Source organism: Columba livia, chromosome 13 (assembly GCF_036013475.1).
Source record: "Columba livia isolate bColLiv1 breed racing homer chromosome 13, bColLiv1.pat.W.v2, whole genome shotgun sequence".
NCBI classification, from domain to species: Eukaryota; Metazoa; Chordata; class Aves; order Columbiformes; family Columbidae; genus Columba; species Columba livia.
The window spans coordinates 7,888,285-7,900,711 of NC_088614.1; the positions used below are offsets into that span (position 1 = coordinate 7,888,285).

Below are 12,427 nucleotides of genomic sequence, written 5' to 3' on the forward strand. Positions count from 1 at the left end.
GTGTGGTGATTGTATCAGTCTGACTTTCCATAATTTTCCCCACTTCTCATCCATTCCCTGCATTGCTGATGGCTAAATTCCTCTGGAAATTCCCCTGTGTTCATCAGTGAGAAAATAGGTTTTCTGTCTGCCAACGCAACCCTTGGCAGACAGCGAAATGTCTCATGTATTTAGTAGGTGAAATATCTGGATTATTGTCACAGCGTTCAGCAGAGGTATCCACTCATGTATCAACATTGTCTGTGTCCAGAGATTAGTTAACAGGACAAACATCTTGTAAACAGGAGTGAGAACAGTTTTTATGAAAACAAATAGACCTTACATCAATGAGAACTCTGCTAAAAAGCAACACGGAACTGTGATTGTTTGTATCCAGAAGGATTTTATCTTGCATGGATTTGCATCCCTTAAGCTTCACCCTCTAAAATTAGTCTTAACCACCAAAAATTTGCCTGGCTTAGTCTCCAACTGTGGTTGAACCACCAACTTCCATCCCTGAACTGACAAATTTGCCAAGACTGTCTCAAAATTGGACACTGTTCATTAAAAAGTCAATCCAGTTTAACTTGAAAGGTTCCATCTTACAAATGAGCATGAACTAAAACATGCTCCATCCCAGCATCCCAGGCCTCGCACACTTGGTTCTCCAGATAGAAGTCTGCCTCTTTTCTTATTTTCTTTCCTTCCCTTCCCCTCCCACCCCCCTCAAGTTTCATAAGTGAAATTCATTGCTTTGGGGTTGACTTTTTCAAACCACACGCATTTCTTAGAGTCACTTGCCAAGAAACGTCTGTAAAAGTATTTCTAGATGTTTGGAATTTCCTAGCAGTAGTATGGAAGTTTGATTTTTTCGAATCTCTCACTCAGCAGGAGGAAAATTGAGCTCAACATGTTTATGAGTATAAAAGCCATCTGTTTGATAGGCATCCTGGAAGAAGACTGAAGGTCTGACTCTGAGATGATGAAGTGAAAAAGAAAAGTTTCTGTTTCCTGTTGCTGAGAATTAATTATACTGTTAATAGTGTGTTAGAAAAAGTAGGAGTCCTTTAAGTTATTACTTAAGCCCGAAGAAATAAATATGACTTTGACAAAAAGTTTTGCTGAAGCAAAATCCACCATAACTTTTTAAATCACTGGTCACATACCCAAAAACCTGCACTGAGATGCTTTTCCATAAAATGTGCTCCAGCACAGGTTTCCCCCGCCCCCCCACTTTCCATTTCTTTGTGGATAAAATATTGGGATTTTTGAGGGAAGTGGCTGTCTTCTGTGCCTGACCATCACCTGCAGCCACAAATTTTACTTCTCATGTAAAGACCATTGATGTCACCTTGCTCCTTGGTTGCATTTCTTGTAATTGTTGATGCTTAGTGGTTTCCCTGGGATGCCCGGAGAGAAGGAACACTGTGAAGTGGGATTCACCCCTTCGGTGGGAGTGGAGGTTAGGAAAGAGAACTTGGTTATCCCTCACCCAAGCTGATAAAATAGTTCAAAACCAACAAAAAATCCAGCAATCATGAGAGCTGGGCTGCTCGAAACCACTTTTTGGAGGAATCCAAATAACTCTGCTCTTTCTAGGGGGCACCAAGGGAGACGAGGCTCTAATTTTACCACTGTAGCTGCGTTCATTATGTGCGGTGTGAATGGACTCAGTAACCCCTCTCTAAGATACTATTTAGATGTATCAGGTCAAAAATGGTTTACTATGTGATAACTTTCTGATGGTTTACAGTAACACAGTTTAGTCACCACACGTCTATAGCTTTGAAAACTATCAACAAAGCCACTATATACTAACGACTAAAAAAAAAACCTCATACAACACAGGATATCTGCAAACAGGCCACTTGCAGAGTCTCCTGCTTGGGGGATTTGCAGGAGAAAGACATCTCATGGCCCCTGAAAACCACAAAAGTCTCCTCTCCCTCTCCCTCTCCCTCTCCCTCTCCCTCTCCCTCTCCCTCTCCTCTCCTCCCCTCCCCTCCCCTCCCCTCCCCTCCCCTCCCCTCCCCTCCCCTCCCCTCCCCTCCCCTCCCCTCCCCTCCCCTCCCTTTCACCGCCTAGGTTCACTCTAGCTGCAGGATCGCCCTTTTAAAATGCAAATTCTTATTGCACAAAGCTGAATAAATACCGACGGTGAAGGTGGACAAGTCTGCTAGACTTTGGTACACACTGGCTTTGTCCCTCCGTGTGCTGGCACGAGTGCCAAGAGGGGGGGGTTTTGGGGGACTGCCAGCGGGGCAAGATGCCACCAGTATTTTCTTTAGTGCGTTGTAAACCCCAGGTGAGTTTTGACACCAACCATACCCTTTGGCGGACACTCACTGCATTATATATGAACTGCTTGGAGCATGTTGAGTGCGGAGACTCCTGTAATGTCCAGAAGTATTTGGGTGTACAAAGAAAAATACAGCTGAGCTAACAGATCTTTAAAAGATGCTGACTTGGGTGCTTGATAGCCCCTGCGTAAGGCTTGCTTGTCAACATTACCAGGCGAAATCTATGAAATCTATGCCTTCAACCTGAATATACAAGGAGAGCCAAAATAACACATTATGAGCGTTAATGCAGTTGAAAGTAAAACCGCATGTTTTCCAAAGGGTTTAAAAGCTCATTTGAAGTAGGGCAAAGGGTCAGAAAAGAAGGAGTCCCATTTATGTAGCTTTGGCAACTGTTTAAAAATGAAGAAGCCCCACTTAGAACATGTACATTTCATTATATCACTGCTGCCCTTGTCATCAACAGGAAAAGCAGAGATGCTCGCCCTTGCTTGGACCCTACAAGCTCCAACAGTTTCCCAACTTCTCCCAGAAAAAAAAAAAAAAAAAAAGAAAGAAACAGTTCTTTGTTAGGAATGGAAAAAGCATAAACCCCCAATGATTTTTTCTTTTTTCTTTTTCTTTTTTTTTTTTTAAGGGGATTTTTATGATTAGGCAATAGGAAAAAAATACTGGGTATGTTTTACGGTGCTGTGGGCAAGGCTGTGCTCAGTGCCGGGTACCATGGGGGCTGCAAGGGTGGCTCATTATCTCCCGTGGCAGAACATGAGGGGCTGGATGAGCTCGGCTGGGGGCTGGCCTGATGGGGATGGGGTTGTGTGGGTTAGTCCTGCTCCTTGCTGCCTCTTTATCCCAGTCCCAGAAGGGACTTCATGGCTTTCAGGCCATGCTTTTGCTCTGGCCTTTGCCTTGTTGCAGTCTTGACACCTGTGTTTCCCAAAAAGTAAAGTCTTTTGTCATTAGCCAGAAACCTGTACCCTGGCTCTGATCTGACCACTCAAATCCCCCTCCTCCCTCCCTGCCACCTGTAACACCTGAGGCTCTGATCACAGTATCATAGAATCACAGAAAGGTTTGGGTTGAAGGACCTCCACAGCTCACCCAGTGCCACCCCTGCCATGAGCAGGGACATCTTCACCAGCTCAGGTTGCTCAGAGACCCGTCCAACCTGACCTGGGGTGTCTCCAGGAATGGGGCATCCACCACTTCTCTGGGCAACCTGGGCCAGGCTTTCATGACCCTCATTGTAAAAAAATTTCTTCCTCATGTCTAGACTGATTCTCTTTGGGCTGTCCCAAATTCAGAGCAGCAGTGAATGAGGGACAGGCAGGATGCTCCATGTCCTATACCCCACACAACTCCAAAGTCTATGGCCACCAGAGAGGGCCAGGGTGCCTGGACCAATCTACCTTGGGTCTGGAGAGACTCCATGAACCTGCAAAGATGTGTTGGAGAGAAGCTGTCAAGCTACCTGCCCCCCAGGACCATTGCAGCTTTCTTGCCAGCACACCTGGCTTGTAAAAATACAGCAGGAACACCAGTATTTTACCCCTCAGGGACTGGTTTCCAGTAAGTGCAGCCTTTGGTGTGAATTTCTTGATCGCATTTTAAAAACCTGCAGATCAGCCGAGTGTCAGAATCTGCTCAGAATGAATCCTGCCCATCTCACTGGCCTGGACTTACAACAAAAATCGATTTGTTAATGGTAAAATATTTGAAGCAAGTTTGTCTGTTTTTTCTTTAGGGATTTGGAAGGAAAAAAAAAAAAAAAAGCGTGTTTCTGTTAGAAAGAAACATATCCCAGGTCCACAGGCTTGAGCAGAGAGCAAAGGAAACATTTTTGTCTGAGGTTCGAGTTAAATCACTGGCAGAACATCACTGCTTTTCGAGCACTTTAAGTCAGATCCAACAAAAATCTATAAAAGGCTGTTAAGTTGCGATGAAGGAGAGCTACAGAGGTAATGAGTTTACTACAGTCCTTCAGGGTAAGCTCCAGCCTACTGCAGGGTGAGGAGTCTGACTGCTGTTCCCAGAGGACAGGCAGGTATTGCTAAAAGAAATGTCCCTCATGGACCTTCAGCCTCCCCATGTCCCTGCCAGAAGCCCTGGGGCAGATCAAGAGTAGATCAAGAGCGAATGTGAGGTGTTGATCTGTGTCCCCATTACAACATTCGGCTTCGTTCACAGGCTGGAAAAGGCCCTTGGCTGGAGCAGCAAGTTGGGCAGGTGGTTTTATGGGGATGAATAAACACTAAAAGGTGAGAGAACTCGAGTGACAGAGGATGCTGGGGAGTTGGGTCAGAGCTCCCCAGGGAGTATCTGCTGGGCACCAACCAGAGCTTTAGGAGATCTGTGTCCTTCACATTCAACAGCATTTCATTTCCCTTTGACATATGCACAGGGAAGAAGAGAAGAGAGATGAACCCAAAGAACCTAAAATTAGACAGTTTCAAGAAAGTAAAAAGTTGTCATATGGGGGTGGTAGCACAATGACCAGCAGCTGCAAAGCATCCCAGAAACCTGCCTGTGAGAAGAAGGAGGAGAAAGAGCCCAAGTGTGCATCAGAGCTCTCTGCAGACGCCACTTCTATTAGCAGGGTAGCATGAATACCCCTTTTTGGGGCTGTGAGTGATATAAGAGCCTTTGGAGACCACAGAGACTCCTGACAATGCATGTGGTGGGAGACTTTTGCGCAGGGAGGGGAGATGATGTCCCTCAAACATCATGCAGAACCTCAGCCTCCCCATTCAGCTTTTCTTATCTCCTGTGGGAGAAAGTCTAGTGAACTCTGCCATTCAATACTATTCATTCTATCAAGTGAATTTAAATGTAATTTTTTTCTTCCAATATAGGGACAGCTTTGAATTTGGGGACCTTTGGGGATTTATGGCTTCAGAAAGAATAAGGCAGCAGGACAACCCACAGGTTTCATCCTGTAGAGCAGTGCAGAGGGATGTTTGAGGTATTCCAGCTTTATTTATGCAATATGGGGAGCACTGGCAGAGAGATCTTAAAGATACTGGGACTGAAAAGACAGTGACAACGACAGCTACAGGTGACGGTGGCAGCTCCAGAGATGTGTTGGGCTCTCTCATGTGGGTGCGTATTTTCTGCAAGCCAGAGGCATTTGGCTTCTTGCAGCAGCAAACTCTTTTCCATGTCAACATTTCCCTCTTGCTTTTGAAATCAGAATGACTTGAGGGTCTTCATGTACAAGTATAAATTAAATATTGACTAAGAGGTTTCATGTGAGCTTGAGTGTTTTTAAAAATTCTGAATGAATCCCACAGGGCGAGTTTATAGCTGTAAAATGGATTCATGTAGAATAAAGGATGTATGAGTTAGAGACATAGAAAAAGTCTCAAATGACAGATGAGTCAGCAAAAAAGAGATCAAGAAGATGCAGAAATAATATTAGGGATATAAAGAGACTGGAAATAGAGATAATTTTCCTGTATTAAAGTAAGGAAAGAAAGTTTATCTAATATTTCCCAAATTACTCCTCTCCAAATATTTGTTGGTTGATTTGCTTTTCCCTTCCAAAGCCTCAGCAGCCTGATTTTATTTTCCTGGCTGTGTGGAGAAGCAGGAACACCAGCAATACAGATTCCAACATGAAATCCTACTTGCTGCCTCGAAAATCTATACCTGGTGTTGAAGGGATACAAACATCAATTTTTATTAGACCTCTATTTGCTACTTTTAAGCTATGAAGAAAGTCTGCTACAAAGTAAAAACATATGTCCTATGAAAAATATTGATGTGCACAGATAATGCTGTACATCCCTAGGGTACCAAGGGGATAAAAGAGTCAGAAAGTCATTAGCAGAGAAGGACAAAATAATTATAAGACATGTTGAATTAGATGAATGGCAGCTGAACTTCTTTAGTTCCCTTTTTGCCAGTCTGAATTTCAAATAATCCTTCTGTAAGACACTAATGATGGACCCCAAAACTAAAGGAGAGAAACCAGAATATGTAACATCTTCCCAAGTAACATATATATAGTCTACTTGTGTTAATGTATTATAGAAACACAATATATTAAAGTTCTGTAAATATTTACTGATGCACTGCTCTTTCTAGTACTGAGCACAGTGGACTGATGTATGTGTTCGTTAATTACATCTTCACGTCTTTAGCTTTGTTTTCTTCTCCTCTCACATTATTAACAACAGGAAAACAACATTTGAAATAACGTGGTTGCAAAATTAGAGATCAGCAGCAGTCTTTTCTGCTGATTAAGAGTGACCACGTTTTAGTATAAAGTCTTATAAAAATATAGAAAAGAAGTTTGGGTCATTTCTGCACCTAGCTACAGAGAAAATCAGCATTGCTTAGGATTTCATATGCTTTTTATTAGCTATTCCAGATCATTCTTCTTATTAAAGTTCATTCTGAGGTTTGACTGATTTTCCTTCTGTCTCTGCTGGTTTGGTCCTTGAAAGTTCAGGTGGTTTGGGAAGCCTTTTCTCAGGAGCCCTCACGGAGGGAGTGCTGGGACCTTTCCTGGGGTGGATGTCACTCGGCTGGTGAGGGGGATTAGTTTTTAGTGCCACATCTGAAAAGTGGAGCACAGGGTATAAATGTTAATATAGACATCTATTTTCAGCTGAAAGTCTAGTGCAAAATGCTATTTCCATGCTTTTTTTTTTGCTAGTGGTTTCGTCTCCCCTCCTTTCTGACAAACTCAGTTGATAATCTCCAGGAGCACCAGAAATGAAGGGAGAAATGGAAGGAAAGAAAGTTTTTTTTGAACAGAAAAACTTTCAAATTGCAGAAGTGAATTTACATAAGATTTTCACTTCCTTTTAGGTTAAAACCCCTTTAAAACCAAGTTGCTATGTTGTCAGTACTGGATCCAAATTCAAACCATTCCAGGCTGGCCTAAATAAAAAAAAATCTTCAGGGCTGGTGTCAAGGGACCGTTCAGAAGTCTAAGGACAGAGCCTATCCCTTCATCAGAAAACAAAGAAGAAACCCTGAATATGTATGAAGATGGTCAGGAGCTTTCCCAAGCTCCCACTCCTCTCCTTGGGAAACCAAAAAGTATCAGCTTTAAATCTCGTTGGTGCATTTGTGAGACACAGGCAGTCATTGTATGTGAGACCTACAGTATTAATCACCTCTAGATTTCCCTTTCCTCCTTCTAAAGAGGGGATTTTCTTTTTCTTTTCTTTTTTTTTTTTTTTTTTTTTTTAAATGTCAATAAATAGTCCTGCCTGAGATTAGACTGTCAGGGACATAATGCCAGGAAAAAAGTTGAAATGCTCCAAACTGGAGGACCTTGACCTATTTCCAGAGTCAGCGCTCAGGAGGTGCAGGTAACCACTGTGGTTTTGCCCCAAACGCTACAAGTGATGCTTTATGGCACAGCTGAAGAGAGTGATGGTCCCACTGGTCGGAATATGCAAACAGCTCTAGATTAAAAGAAGCCAGATCACCTCCCAAACCAAATATTGAATTAGGTCTGGGAATTTTTTTTCCATCCCCTTTTTCATCTCACATTTGTGCAGCTCTAGTCTCGGCTGTGTCACTGGCTTCTTTGTCCCCATGTCCTGAAAAAATACTGAATATCTCAAGCTGTTGTTTGTGCTCAGATTTCTGGTCTGCTTTACCTGTGACATTAATTCAACATATCACCAACAAATAGGCTTCTGAGCACAAACCAATGAGTTCTTAGGTGTCTTTTAGACATTTCCTCGCAGTAACATTTTTTTTTTGCTGTGTGCTTGCTTGGTATGTTTTGGCTGTATGTCTCGATGAGAATAGATGTCTTTTCCTTGCTTATTTTTTCATTTGGCTGTAAATCAGTCTCTGGTATGGCAGAGTGGCACAGCTATGGGTGATCCTGCAAAGATTTTCATTAGGATGTGGAACATCCAGAAAGTTTAAGTCTAATCCTGTTCCTGCCCTCCTCAATGCCACCCATTCTAGTACCAGCCAGAAGGAAAAATTATGTCACCTAGGAAGAAAAAAATAAAATTAAAATGTATTTGAACTTTTCCGAAATGACAGATCGGCTTAAAATTTGTCTTCTTTTTAAAGGGGAGAAAAGGGAGTGTTTTTCTGATTACCAGAATTTATTTTGTGTATTCAGTAACTGAATTGTTAATGATATCTAACCTGGAGTGACCTTCTTTCACCTCCTTGTGTCTTTTTAAACAGGACGTGAAGAGAAACTGGCTTTGTGATGGGACAATGTTTTCATGCTACTGTGTTTTAATATCCTTCTCAACAATGACATCTTCTACTCATTAAAGGTAGGTCAGTGAGTGAATCTAATAACATATTTGTGGAAACATAAGGAGCTGAAATATGCCCTTGGCTTTTCAGGAGACAAAGGTCTTTCAGAAATGCCAGAGAAATTAGATTCTATTTTTCCAAGGCATCAAATTTTTTTTTAAAGCAGCCCAAAATGTGCATAATCATATTATAGGCAATCAGGGTGCTATTCAGCTACTATATCAAACAGGCATGTCATTAGAGCAGCAGGCTAATTGCCTGAGCTTTCCTTGACCTGGGACTTCGACATTAAGGCTCTGGGTGGCCAAGCGATTTTCATAATTTTGTCAGTACTCCATGAGTCTAGAGGAAATCAAGGTCTGTGATTGCTTTGGTAATTTTCCTTTCAGAACAGATTGCTTGATTTGACATTTTAAGTACTGTATCTTGTAACTCACAGGCAGGCAAACTTTTCAAAGAAACTGCTGTGAGCACAGTCTCCTGTTTTCCTTTCTAAAACACTCTTCTGTATCTTTAGGAGACTTATCTTTGTGAGAACACAGCAGCAGATCATGAGAACTGAGTTGCCACTGAGATAAGGTCATGTTATGTAGAAATACGAGCTCTTTAACCTCTGAACTTTCCCCCCACTTCCAATTTTGTAACCTTTCGCAGCATGTGGTTCACAGTGAAGTCAGGAGAAACACCTGGATTTTTCTCGGATTCCCCACGAAGAACAGGACAAACTTTTTCTGTTTCAGTCTTTTTGAAAATCCATGTTGTGCTGCATCGCAGGTTTCTAACTGGCTTCCGCCAACAAAAAACCTTCTTCCAACTCCTCAGACGTGATGATGACAGCCATCTAAAATATTTGCCATTCCTAAAACCATGCTCAGAAGAGAATTTAGCTTCTGACTAGATCAGTAGCCAACAAAGGCAGCTGTTGACATTTAAGCAAAGGTTTGGGATGACATATTGTGAAATGGCTGTATCCTGAAATCCAGGGAAGTGAGCAGAAGTCGACAGTAAACTTGAATTAAGCAGGATGTCTTTTTGACCAGAACTTCAGCATGAAATCCCAAGTCAACTTAAAATCAATGGAGGAGATTGTGATCAGTGTTACACCGCTTGGTGTAAACTGATTTGAACCCAATACCAAATGAAAAGTTTCCATTTCCACTGTGTGTAGGACGGGGAAGAAATGACCCGGAGTCACTTTAGCTCCCTATGATAGGTGTGGAAAGGGAGAAAAGCATTTCCATTTGGCTGAGGTTGGGAAGGTGATTTGCAGAAGTAGAAAGAGCAACCCAGTTTAGACGTTTCTCACTTGTTCCCAAATTACTCGCTATTTCTGAAGCTCTGAGTTTTGCTCTGATCCTTCGAATGTCTCTGCTAGTATGCAGTAGACTAAGAAATGGGAAAAAAAAAATGGTGTGTGAACTGAAAATATATGGAACAGTTTTATTGTTACCTTGAGTAGCTTGGTCAGCCATTCACCCTCTTTTCTGCTGTCCTCCCCCAAGCTCTGAACTTTTCCAGGGAAATGGGGATGTTTGGATCTGCCCTGCAAAATCTGCAGCTGGAGTTAAATATGTACAACACATAAAAATCAATTTTCATTTCCGTACTGTTTGTTCAATTTCATTAGTGGAAGAAGAATTTAGCAGCTGCAATAATCTCTCTTTTCTTGCCCGTTCCTCAGAGCATTTATATTGGAAAGTGCACCATGCAGACACATTTTTCAAAGTGATAGCATAGAAGGAGGAAAATCACTCTCCTGAAAGCTTTGTGTAAGTTGATGGCTACAGAAAGATTGTTTTAGTGTTTAAAGCCCTATGATGAGATCACACAGAGACACTTACTGTATGAGATTAAATCTGAAAACTTGTAGTGTAATGTTATTTCATAGCAATATTTTGCAATTCCAGATTTGAATCTTTGTGGTCTACCAGTGCACTAATAACTTCTTGAGCTGGGAAAAAAGTGTTTCTAGGAACTTTCCATTAGTATCTCCAATAAAACTTACTAAACACAGGATGTTCTTAATGGTTCTATTTTCAACAACATTTTAAAAATATCAGTTTAACGATTAACTACCTGTGGTATTCCTTGATGCAGGAATTTTCTGAGCTAATTTGTGTATTGTGACACTGGAGAAAGTGACTTTTTCTTAGTATTGATTCAATCAAGAGTCAAAAGGACACATTAAAAGTTTAGCAGAGATTCAATTACAGCTGGACTCTTGCAAAGAAGAGAAGTTCAAGTGTGGCCAAAGGAAAATCTTCATTGCATTTCAGGAAACACATTTTCTTGGTCACTGCAACAGTTCTGAGCATACAGCAAAGGAGACTGAATACACGAGGGACTTTGTTGACTCAGACTGTTTGGAGAGATATGACATAACAGAATCATAGAATCATAGAATCACGGAATGGTTTGGGTTGAAGGGACCTTCCCAGCTCCCCCAGTGCCACCCCTGCCATGAGCAGGGACATCTTCACCAGCTCAGGTTGCTCAGAACCCTGACTTCAGATATTTATTTCAGCTGGTTCAAACAAGCCATGGCACTATCATTTATTTGGCCTCTGCATGTAAAATCTTATCCCGTGAGTGGCCCAGGTTGTGCATCATGAGAACAGTTTATCCTTTGGTCTAACAGGATAATCTTATAGCTCAAGAAATAAAGTCTCATGGTGCTGGATCCAGAGGTACAAGAGGTCTCCAGCTCTCAACTGGAGCTCTTTTTATGCATAAGGATATAAACCCAAGCACGTGTCTGCTGTGCCTTGGCAAGGGGAAGGCTCTCTCTCCTCCAGGCGACATGTGAGTCTGCTGCTCTTGCCACTATCTTAGACAGTCATCTTCTCTGTAGGAAGAATGGATTTAATTATATCACAGTTTCCAGTTTTATTAATGCTCAAACAATACGAGCATTAAAGTGAAATAATATGCCAAGTACTGCAGAGGCCACCGAAACGTTTCCTGTTATTGTGTTGTAATGGAGATCACAGTAATGCAGAGCCGTTCCAAACGACTGCAGCAGAAAATGTCTTTAAGCCTCTCCAGGATCCGCAGCTCAGCAGAACTCTAAGGACCGTGGCTCTCAACAATAGAGTTTCTAGGAATTAACATCTGAGGTGGCAAAGAATTTGCCCAGGAGGACTGGGCACGGCTCAGACACTTGGTTGCTTTCTGCAAGACTTTTAAATGAAAAGCAGATCACATCTGGCAGGGCTGAGAGCTGCATTTGATAAAGGGCTACAACTTTCCCTAGCCACAAAGAACTGACCAACCCCATGAGCAGAAATTATTGACAAATATAGGGCGTAGAAAAGCCACTACTGTTCTGAGAGAGCTCAGCTGGGTGGCAAATTTCTTGCAGGAGCTGGCATTACTTCCCACTTTCCTGGAGGGGCCGTGTTGCCGACACAACAGTATTACTCAAGAGTAGAATGACATATAGCAGTGACTGTGATTCCCAGCAAGGTTCTTGTTGGGAGAGGAAACCAGCCATCCATATGACATGCCTGTGAATCTTTATACCAGCTCACAGAGTCATTTGCTCCACCTGAAATGACCAAATCAAAGTGCAGCTGTTTAAAATCTTCTGGTCATCACTGTTGGTTTGGGGTTCGTACCCCTTCTGGAGGACAGTGTCCTTTCACTCCAGGTGTGGAACCCATCTGAGATCCTTACCTGATGAGAGATGCAGCTGAATTTCACTGGCAATGGCAAAACTCCATGGGGATAGGATTTCCTGCAATGTGATTTAACCAAATTCATACACATAACTCCTAACAAAGAAACGTGTCTCTTCTACATTTTAGTCCTGTTCTGCTACTAGACTTCAACATTAACTTAGTCTCTACCTCCTATCTGAACTATTTTTTCCTTCACATTTACTGCAAAGAAAATTAATTCAA

General features: G+C 42.1%; 1 long non-coding RNA gene across 1 annotated transcript; it reads right to left on the reverse strand.

The window, feature by feature from the left end:
• Nucleotides 1-6,185: 6,185 nt before the first annotated feature.
• Nucleotides 6,186-12,036, reverse strand: LOC110360462 (uncharacterized). The gene is made up of 3 exons (XR_002416369.2): nt 10,602-12,036; nt 9,976-10,068; nt 6,186-6,840 (listed from the first exon to the last, which is right to left on the reverse strand). It is a non-coding gene; the product is annotated as an uncharacterized LOC110360462 (long non-coding RNA).
• Between the last annotated feature and the right edge of the window lie 391 nt (nt 12,037-12,427).